The 10,236-nt window shown below is 46.1% G+C and overlaps 1 protein-coding gene across 1 annotated transcript in view; it reads left to right on the plus strand.

The window, feature by feature from the left end:
- Positions 1 to 969: 969 nt before the first annotated feature.
- Positions 970 to 10,236, plus strand: part of CDYL (chromodomain protein, Y-like) — a 260,878-nt gene continuing 251,611 nt past the window's right edge. Inside the window, exon 1 of the mRNA XM_011962628.1 lies at positions 970 to 1,062. The gene's annotated coding sequence lies outside the window, so the exon portion shown is untranslated. The remainder of the gene's footprint in view (positions 1,063 to 10,236) is intronic.

A 10,236-nucleotide genomic window follows, 5' to 3' on the forward strand; every position in this document is an offset into this window, starting at 1 on the left:
GGAGGGGAGGGGAGGGGGGATATGGGTAGGAACACAAAGCCTAAGCATATCACACCCCATTGGCCACCCACCCACCTCCTCCTCGCAGAGGCTCTCCCCTCCCTGTGAGTTGGCAGGTGAACTTCTGTTACTCCTTTCTGGCCACATCTCCCACCTCCTTTACTCTACTCTCTTCCTCTGGAAACTAAACATAAGTACTTCACAAGGCTCTCCTCTTTTCCTTAAAAAACTCACGCTTTTTACACCTTCAACTCTCTCCTTCATACAGATGATTCTGTATTATCAGCTCACCGCTCACTTCACTCTTGAGTCCCAGACTCAAATTTCCAACTACCTGCTGGAAATCTGCACTTCACTGGCCCATGGGTGTTTTAAACTCCACTTGCTCAAAACTCAAAGCATGACAACGCCCTGAAAACCTACTTCTTCTGCACTTTCCACTCTTCTGTTCCTCCATAGGAGAACATATCCATATGAAGTACAGCACATATTCCCATCCCTGAGTGTACCATCCTCACTGCACGCAACTCAGAATGTCCCTTCTCCTTAGCTGTTTTCTAGTGCCCATGCTACTGGTTCTGAACTCAGGGGATTCCCTGCAAGCACAAGTTCCAAGGCCCCATCGGCAGGTTTGCAAACCACTGCTCTCGACACAACATTTTCTAGGTGAAATCAGACCAAGGGAATGCTTGTACCACATCAGACAGTCCCCTGGTCAACTGTTTTCACTGGGCTGTGATTTGTTGCGATACCCTTGGCTGCTTGAAGGCTGCTACAAACAGGCATATGATTAAAACTGCTGTTGTACTCATGCCAGAGGCGTAGCTAAGCATGTTAGCATTACATCACAGAGGGGGCCTTTTATGAGGCGAGGTCCCTGACTGATGAGCAAACAACCACAGGAGGGTCAGGCGAGAGGCCCAGTGGAGGGTAACACACATAGAGTTCAGTGACCCCCTTGTTCCCTGAGGAGAGAGGACCTATTCCTATCTAAGGACATTCCCGGAAGGCAATGGGTTTCAAACAATGTCCTGAAGAGACTCATCTCAGGGAACTAAGCAGGTAGGAATGGAAAGGAGGAAACGGGAGGGGAGAGGAAGTCAATCCGGGACCCCCATCCTGGCTTCAACCAAAAGCTTCACTCTCATATGCCTGATGGATGGAGCTGCAATGTTTTTGAACAAAAGACTCCATTTGAACAAAGAGCTCTGGGTTCCATAACTTTAAGAGTTTGGGTCTGGTTTTTTTTTTTTTTTCTTTTCATTTTTGTTTTTTGCCACATTAGAATTTACAGAGAATTTAAGAGTTTTAAAACTATAATTAGGCTGGGTGTGGTGGCTCACACCTATAACCCCAGCACTTTGGGACGCCAAGGCGGGCTGAGGTCAGGAGTTCGAGACCAGCATGGCCAACACGGTAAAACCCCGTCTCTACTAAAAAAAAACTACAGAAATTAGCCAGGTGTGGTGCTGTATGCCTATAATTTCAGCTACTCTGGAGGCTGAGGCACAGGAATCGCTTGAACCCTGGAGGCAGAGACTGCAGTGAGTCGAGATGGCGCCACTGCACTCCAGCCTGGGTGACAGTGAGACACTGCTTTAAAATAAATAAATAAAATAAAACTACAAATACAGAGGAGCAGACAGTGGCAAAGCAGATCAAGGACAGACTTCAGAAGGCCTTGAACTCTAATCTAAGGCATTCAGATTTTCTCCTCAGGCCAATGGGGACTCGCCAAAAGCTTTTGTGGAAGGAACAGAATGGTGAAAGCAATGCTGAACAGAGACTAAATTGGTTACAGAGTTCAGGATGGAGACTGGAGTTGAAAGATAAAACAGAGGCACCAACTGCCAGGTGTTTTCTATAACCAGAGCCTCAATCAGGTTTTCTTAAGGAAAAGATGCATTCCATGAAGTCAAATATCCAAGAAAGAGGTATACATTGCACGCAATACTTTATTTGATCCTTTCCACATTCCCCAGGGCCTGTCATCATTGGAGAAGAGGAAATAAGGCCCTGAGACTCAAGTCATTTGTCCAAGATTACATAGTGAGCAAATCACTAAACTGTAATTCAATGCCAAGTCTGTATTTTTTTTTTTTTTTTTTAATTGAGACAGAGTCTCACTCTGTTGCCAGGCTGGAGTGCAGTGGCATGCAATCTCGGCTCACTGCACTCACTGCAACCTCCGCCTCCTGGGTTCAAGCGATTCTCCTGCCTCAGTCTCCTGAGTAGCTGGGACAATAGGCATGCGCCACCACGTTAATTTTTTGTATTTTTAATAGAGACTGGGTTTCACCATGTTGGCCAGGATGGTCTTGATCTCTTGACCTCGTGATCCACCCTCCTCGGGGTCCCAAAGTGCTGGGATTATAGGCGTGAGCCACGGCACCCGGCTGTCTGTTAAACTTTTTACTCTATTGTATGACCTCCAGCCATCCCAATCCCTTACCTGGGCATTTAAGACCTTAAAAAATCAGACGTCTAAAATGTGTGCATTTTATCATATGCGAATAATATCTAATTTAAAAGTTAAGCTGATCCTCAAAACACTTGTTATTTTCTTGTTTTTTTCTATAGTAGTCATCCTAGTGGGTGTGAGGTAATATCTTATTATGAAACCTCATTTGTTTTTAACTTTTTTGTTCATTAGTGTATTTAAGACTATAAATTTGCCTTTAAGTACTGCTTTAGATGTATACAAATTCAATCATGTAGTATTTTATTCAGTTCCATTTTTTTCAGTCCAAATGTTATTTAACAGTATGCTATCTAGTGTCTAAATAAGCACGACTTTATTTTAGCCATCTTTTTAAAAATATTAATTCTGTGATGACATTGTAGTTGGAAAACATTGTCAGAATGGGATTCTTTGGAATTTACTGAAGCTTCCTTTGTGGCCTAATATGGGATCTATTACTGCAAATGTTTTAGGTATAATCAAAAATAATGTTTTCTGTTTATGTTGTGTACACATATATATATATTTGAGACAGTCTTGCTCTGTCACCCAGGCATGATCTTGACTCACTGCAACCTACACCTCCAGGGTTCAAGGAATTCTCATGCCTCAACCTCCCAAGTACCTGGGACTACAGGTTCATGCCACCATGCCTGACTAATTTTTGTATTTTTAGTAAAGATGGGCTTCCACCATGTTGTCCAGGCTGGTCTCAAACTCCTGGTCTCAAGTGATCTGCCCACCTTGTCCTCCCAAAGTGCTGGGATTACAACTGTGAGCCACGACACCAGGACATATATTTCTAATTGTATTTTTGCCCTTTCATATCCATGAATGAACGTTTCCAACTGCAACTGTTAATATTTGTACTTTTTCTATGCATCTGATACAGTCGAGATTGTATTGTAAGGTGTTATATGTTTATGATGATTATTTTGATTTTATACTGTCCCTTAAACATTTTTAAACCGTGAAATATAATTTACATGAAGAAAGTTTATAAATCTTATCTACATATTTAAAGCAATACTTATAGACAACCATATAACCACCACTAAGGTCAAGAAACAGGCTGGGCACGGTGGCTCACACCTGTAATAGCAGCACTTTGGGAGGCCAAGATGGGTGGATCACCTGAGGTCAGGAGTTCAAGACTAGCCTGGCCAACATGGCAAAATCTCATCTCTACTAAAAATACAAAAATTAGCGGGGCTTCGTGGCATGTGCCTGTAGTCCCAGCTGCTTGGGAGGCTGAGACAGGAAGAATCACTTGAATCCAAGAGGCACAGGTTGCAGTGAGCCAAGATCACGCCACTGCACTCCAGCCTGGGTGACAGAGTGGGACCCTGTCTTAAAAAAAAAAAAAAAAAGAATAAAATATTGTTAACTTTTTTTTAAATTAACAGTTTTAAAAATAAACTCATCTTTCTAACCTTTTCTGGCACTAATCCACCCTCACCACCAACCCTTCCATACACCTCACACTTCTTCAGGATAAGGCTGTTTGTCACTATGCACTAATTCTGCTGTTCCTTGCACCCAATCATTCTGTTTGTTTGTTTGTTTGGACAGGGTCTCACTCTATTGCCTAGGCTGGAGTGCAGTGGCACAATCTTGGCTCACTGCAACCTCTGCCTCCCGGGTTTAAGCAATTCTTCTGCCTCAGTCTCCCAAGTAGCTGGGATTAAAGGCACTCACCACCCCATGCCCAGCTAATTTTTGTATTTTTAGTAGGAGACGGGGTTTCATCATGTTGGTCAAGCTGGTCTTGAACTCCTGACCTTGTGATCCTCCTGCCTTGGCTTCCCAAAGTGCCGGGATTACCGGCGGGAGCCACGCACCCAGACGCATCCATTTTTATGGCTTCTCTTACACCTGGTGATGCCTCTCACGTGAGGGTCCCTTCCCCACCTTCCCTGCCAAAAACCTCCCCAGGCTTCAAACTGCAGCTAAGTGGTACCTCTGTAGAGTGTGTCCTTCACTCTCTCCTCAAGAGGGAACCTCTGCCTCTCTATTCTCTGTATCTTTACACCTTTTAAAAAAATTACTCTTAAGTCAGCTTTCATATTATTCTCATATTGTGGTTATTTTCTTTGTCACCTATTACATATAAACTCCTTGAAGACAGGACAAGGGTCTTAACCTCTGAATTTTCCTTAGCTTGACTCAGTGGGAGACATATGGTAAGTGTTCAACCAATATTTTAAAGAAATGAATAGAATCTCTTCTTTAACCCAGCTATGTTTCATTAGTCAAGATAGCTAGCATTTTTTCCCTTTAAAACACCTCTTTGGCCGGGGCGCAGTGGCTCATGCCTTAATCCCAGCACTTTGGGAGGCCGAGGTGGGCAGATCGCCTGTGTTCAGGAGTTCAAGACCAGCCTGGCCAACATAGTGAAACCCTGTCTCTACTAAAAACACAAAAAATTAGCTGGGCGTGGTGACATATGCTTATAATCCCAGTTACTCAGGAGGCTGAGGCAGGAGAATCGCTTGAACCTGGGAGGTGGAGGTTGCAGTGACCCGAGATCACGCCATTGCACTCCAGCCTGGGCAACAGAGCGAGGCTCCATCTCAAAAAACAAAACAAAAACACATCTCTTTATGTTCATTTCTTTTCCATTTTGATTGCTGCTCTGCAGAAAGAGAGAGAAAGGATGAAAGGAAAGAAAGGAGGAAGGGAGGAAGGCAGGGAGGGAGGGAGGGAGGAAGTGTGGGGGGGAAAGGAAAGAAGACGGAAGGAAAGAAACTACATTTAGATCCCCTTCCCAGACCAATTACACGAGAATTTCTGGAGAAGGAGTCCGACATCCTTAATTTTCTCATGTGCCACCAGGATTGAGAACCACCACTTTTTTGGTCCCTTTTAATTTGACTAGTTTTATCTCTAAACCTCTAAAACAGGGAGGGAGGGGGAAGGGAGGGAGGAACCCAATGGCTTTCAGGGCCTCGTTTCACAGGCCCATCCAATCTATTCAGTTACTTCTTCCAACAGGTGCCTCTGCTCCAAGGCTCCTCCAGGTCCCACAGACACACTGTGCTCCCATCTTTATTCCCTGTTCCTTGCACCTGGATATTTCCCTTCTCCCCTCCCCTACTCACATTCTAACCATCCTTCCAAGCCATTCCCTCCTCCTCAAAGTTTCCCAGACCTCTGCTATCATCCCTTTCTAAATCCCTGTGGTTGAAATAAGCATGATGACCATAGCTAATAACACTGTATTGAATGCTGGAAATTGGCGAGGAATGTAGATATCAGGTGTTCTCACCACACACACACACACACAAAGGTAACTGTCAGGAGATGGATATGTTAATTTGCTTGACTGTAGTATTCATTTCACTATGGATATGTATTGCAAAACATCATGCTGCACACTTTAAATATATACTATAAAAGAAAAAGAAATAAGACCTTCGAGTTGGCACAAAATCTAACACAATGGACTTATCCCCACCACCAGTCCATGCACTTGTCTCTCTAAGATCACAAATTCCCTGAGAACAGCGACCATGGCTAAGATTCTGTGGCCACAACCCTGGCCTCTTACCCTGTGGAGAGATGGTTTGCTAATCGAATGCTTTTTCCAGAGGAGGCCCTTTAACCTAACCCTCTCCTGCCACAGAGTAAATGAAGAAACAAGAAGGTTAAGTGACTTATGGGAAGTCACACATCTTGACCCAAATCTAGCAACCTCAAGGCTCTTCTCTGGTTGCTTATTCACAGCCATCTGTTTTCCTCATTCTCTCCACTGATTCCCCCTCAGGAACGACAGAAGGCCCTTTACCCTCACCTTTCTCTCTCAGCCTTAAGAACTGTATCTTTCTCAGTGATAGGTCACTCAGCTGCCGTATTTGGTGGCAGAGCCCAGAGACCAGCACAGAACCTCAGCCCTCAGGGCAATTCAGCTGCTGCGGTTTTTTTCTGAAAGTTCTTCCCTGAAGAGTCATTCTTTGTGAGGGAGGGGGGTGGGGGACCTTTCTGGAATTATTGCTGACATACACACCAAAGCTTGAGTTTGTCTTCTGGGTTAAACAGAGGAAGTGTGGCTCTAAATTGGCCAGGAAGAGGCTTCAGCTGAAGCTACAGGAGGGCAGACCACTAAGGGAGTATAAAAGAAAAAAGCAGGCTGGGCACAGTGGCTCATGCCCATAATCCCAACACTTCGGAAGGCTGAGGCGGGCAGATCACATGAGGCCAGGAGTTTGAGACCAGGCTGGACAACATGGCAAGACCTGGTCTCTACAAAAAATACAAAAATTAGCAAGGTGTGGTGGTATGCACCTTTAGATCAGCTACTTGGGAGGCTGAGGTGGGAGGATAGCTTGAGCCCAGAAGGACAAGGCTGCAGTGAGCTGTGACCATGCCACTGCACTCCAGCCTGGCTGACAGACCAAGACTCTGTCTCAAAGAAACAAAATTGAAAGAAAAGAAAAAATATATAACAGTTAAGTAGAAGCAGAAGCTTCCACCAATTTGGAGGAAAAGCAACCTCTATAAACCAATGTGAAGCCAGGACAGGCAGGAAAGAACACCTCTTGGGTAGAGAGGCTAACGGGGGCCCTGGAATTCAGGCTAGGAACACATGTTCATGAGAGAATTAGAATTCTGCACTCCAGCAATAATCACTCTGTAATCCCAAGTCACTGGCAGATGTTAAAGTGATTTCCATCCCCATGAGGTGCAGAGACACCAGGAATTCCCCCCTGGATTTCTTCCTGGGCAAGGCTGTTGCCAAGGTCCCCAACTAAAGGTAGAAAGGGTGACAGTGGCCAGGGGAGTGAGAAAAACAGCAGGGGCTGGGCCCACACAGGTGGCCGCTGTTCCCATCTGCAGCAGTTAAGGCTTTGATCAGCAGCCCACAGCAGCCATGGCTGGGGAGGGCAACCTCCCACCCGGGCACAAACCGAAGGACACTTGTGACTGGGGACAGCTGCAGATGGTGAGTACTCTCATGCCATGTCTTTCCACATTGGGATCTTCACTATCATGTGTACCCCTATTCACACCTGGAACCACTCTGCTAGTCCCCAAGAGGAAATTCAGACTGTTAGAATGAGATAATTTCAGAGCTTTAAATGGCTCCCATTTATGAGAAACTGGATGAGAGAGCAAAGCAAAGCATTCAAGCCAGGAGAACTAGCAGGAAGGGGTTCTTTCCAGCCTCCACTCTGCCATTTACCAAGTATGTACCAAATATGTGAGCCTAGGCACTGTGGATGTGGCTCACCATTCCCACATCTATAACATGAGGGGGTCGAGCAAAACGACTCTTTGAAAATAGCCCTGACAATTCTCTAGTTACAAATCCTCATTTCACAATCATTAGGTGAGGGCTGCAATCACACAGCCAGTTGGGTCAGAGCAGAGCTGGAACCTGCCTCTCTGGATATGGTGCTTCTCTGCCCTACCCGACATCTCCTTCCTTGCACCTGTGATTCCTAGCCACCTGCTGTCAATAGTGGCGGGAGGAGGATCCTGGAGCCATAGGCTAGACAAAAGGCCCCAAGATGCAGGCTGCAGGCTACAGGCTACGTGGGAAATTTCCAGATGCCAAGAGAAGGCCACTCTGCTATTTGTCAGAGCTCCCCCATGAAACTAATGAGAAGTCAAATTACATGGGCTAGAGACCACTCGACTCTATCTGTATTATTTGAATTTCACACAATCAAGCAGATATTTCAGTATGACTTAATTAGAAACTGAATACAGAGTCTTAAAACTTCTATCATCATTTAGATTCTTTTTTTTTTTTTTTTTTTGGAGACAGAATCTCGCTCTGTTGCCCAGGCTGGAGTGCAATGACACAATCTCAACTCACTGCAGCCTCTACCTCCTGGGTTCAAGGAATTCTCCTGCCTCAGCCTCCTGAGTAGCTGGGATCACAGGCGTGGGCCACCACACCCTGCTAATTTTTGTATTTTTAGTAGAAACGAAGTTTCACCATTTTGGCCAGGCTGGTCTCAAACTCCAGATCTCCAGTGATCTGCCTGCCTCAGCCTCCCAAAGTACTGAGATTATAGGTGCGAGTCACCACACCTGGCCTAGATTCATTTATTTTGGCTTAAGTAATATTTAATAGGTAAATCACAGATATCCCATTGGAGGAACATTCTCACATAACTCCTTGTGGATAACAATCACATCTAACATTGAAAGGATGCCGTGTGCCAGGATTTTGTAGATGTTATTTCATCTCATGCTTATGGGACGTGTGGCTGTTACCAGCACCTTACAGATGCGAAAACAGAGGGGGTGGAGAGTGAGGTCATTTATTCATCCACACAGGGGAGTATGGGGCCAGGATCAAACCCACGTGTGTTAGATAGACTGACTCCACAGTCCATGTCCCCGACCCCTGCACCACACTGTCTCTCGGTGGGTATTTACACCTGGCATTAATATGTCTCTCTAACACCATTACTGAAGTCAGGTGTTGACAGAGTAAGGAAGATAGGAGACAACATCAGAGCACCTGGGCTCGAGGCCCAGCTGTACCACTTATTACTTAGACGTTAACCTGTATGAACTGCAGTGTCTCATCCAAATAAGAATGATTCTAGATGATTGCTTACAGAACTGTTGTGAAGATTAAATCTCAGAACCCATGTACAATGCTCAGTGCAATGCCTGGTATGTAATAAGCTCTCAATAAAAACACATAATCATGGTTCAGGACACCAGAGATCACCTGGGCCCCCGTCACAGCACTGCTGCTGGCCAGCCCTGGATTGAAGCACCATGCTCCTGGGCTGCCAGCTTCTGCAGATTTCAGCTACCCTGAACATTCCCTGCCTTAAAGGCAGCTTCCAGAAAGAGCACAGTTGATCCCAATTTAAATTGTGAGGTAGACGACCAGCTGCCATTCATATGGAGCCGAGTGTGGATACGTGGATAAGTTAGAGGATGAAGCTCTCCCTTTAGGGTCACACCACATGCTCCCCAGCAAACTTGAGGACTGACTACTACAGAATCCGTGAGTGTTCTGGCTGGTTTAGAGACCTCAGTTACCCAGTTGCCCGTGTTGACAGCAGCAATCTTGATGCGCCACCTGAGTGAGGGTTCCACTCAGCTGTATATGAGTTAAAATAGTTCTAAATTTATAAGTGAGTTTTTCACTTTTGTGTCTTAAAAGGCAAAGGAAATGACCTCAGTTTTTATTTTTCCAAAACAAAGTCCAAAAGGTATAGACTCTCCAGCACCATCTCCAATGGCATGTTTCCATAAACCCTCTGCATAGGCATGCCCAACCACTCGCCACTCTGAAAACATATCGTGCTTTCTCACGCCTCTGTGCCTTTGCTCGCACCCTCCCTACCTGAGAATGAATCACTTCCTTGTCTCCGTTGAAGCATTTGGTTACTTCTTCCCCGCTTTCAGACCTTTTGTATAAGACGTCGGTTATGTCTTCCTACTAGACTGTAGACTACACTGAGGTGACAACGTGCTAGCACAGCCCTCGCTCTGGGCGCCTCCTCGGCCTCGGTGTCCACTCTGGCGGCACTTGAGGAGCCCTTCAGCCCTCCACGGCACTGTGGAAGCCCCTCTCTGGGCTGGCTGAGGCCAGAGCCGCCTTCCTCTGATTGCGGGGAGGTGTGGAGAGAGAGAGGCGCGGGCGGGAACCAGGGCTGGGCTCGCGGGCCCGTGTAAGTTCCGGTGGGCGCAGGAACGGTCACGGCGGGTTCCGCACAGGGAGCGGCTGCCGGCCCAGGGCAGTGAGGGGCTTAGCACCCGGGCCAGCAGCTGCGGAGGTTGCGCCGGGTCCCCCAGCAGTG

This window comes from Colobus angolensis, unplaced genomic scaffold (assembly GCF_000951035.1).
Source record: "Colobus angolensis palliatus isolate OR3802 unplaced genomic scaffold, Cang.pa_1.0 Scaffold6, whole genome shotgun sequence".
Taxonomy (NCBI): Eukaryota; Metazoa; Chordata; class Mammalia; order Primates; family Cercopithecidae; genus Colobus; species Colobus angolensis.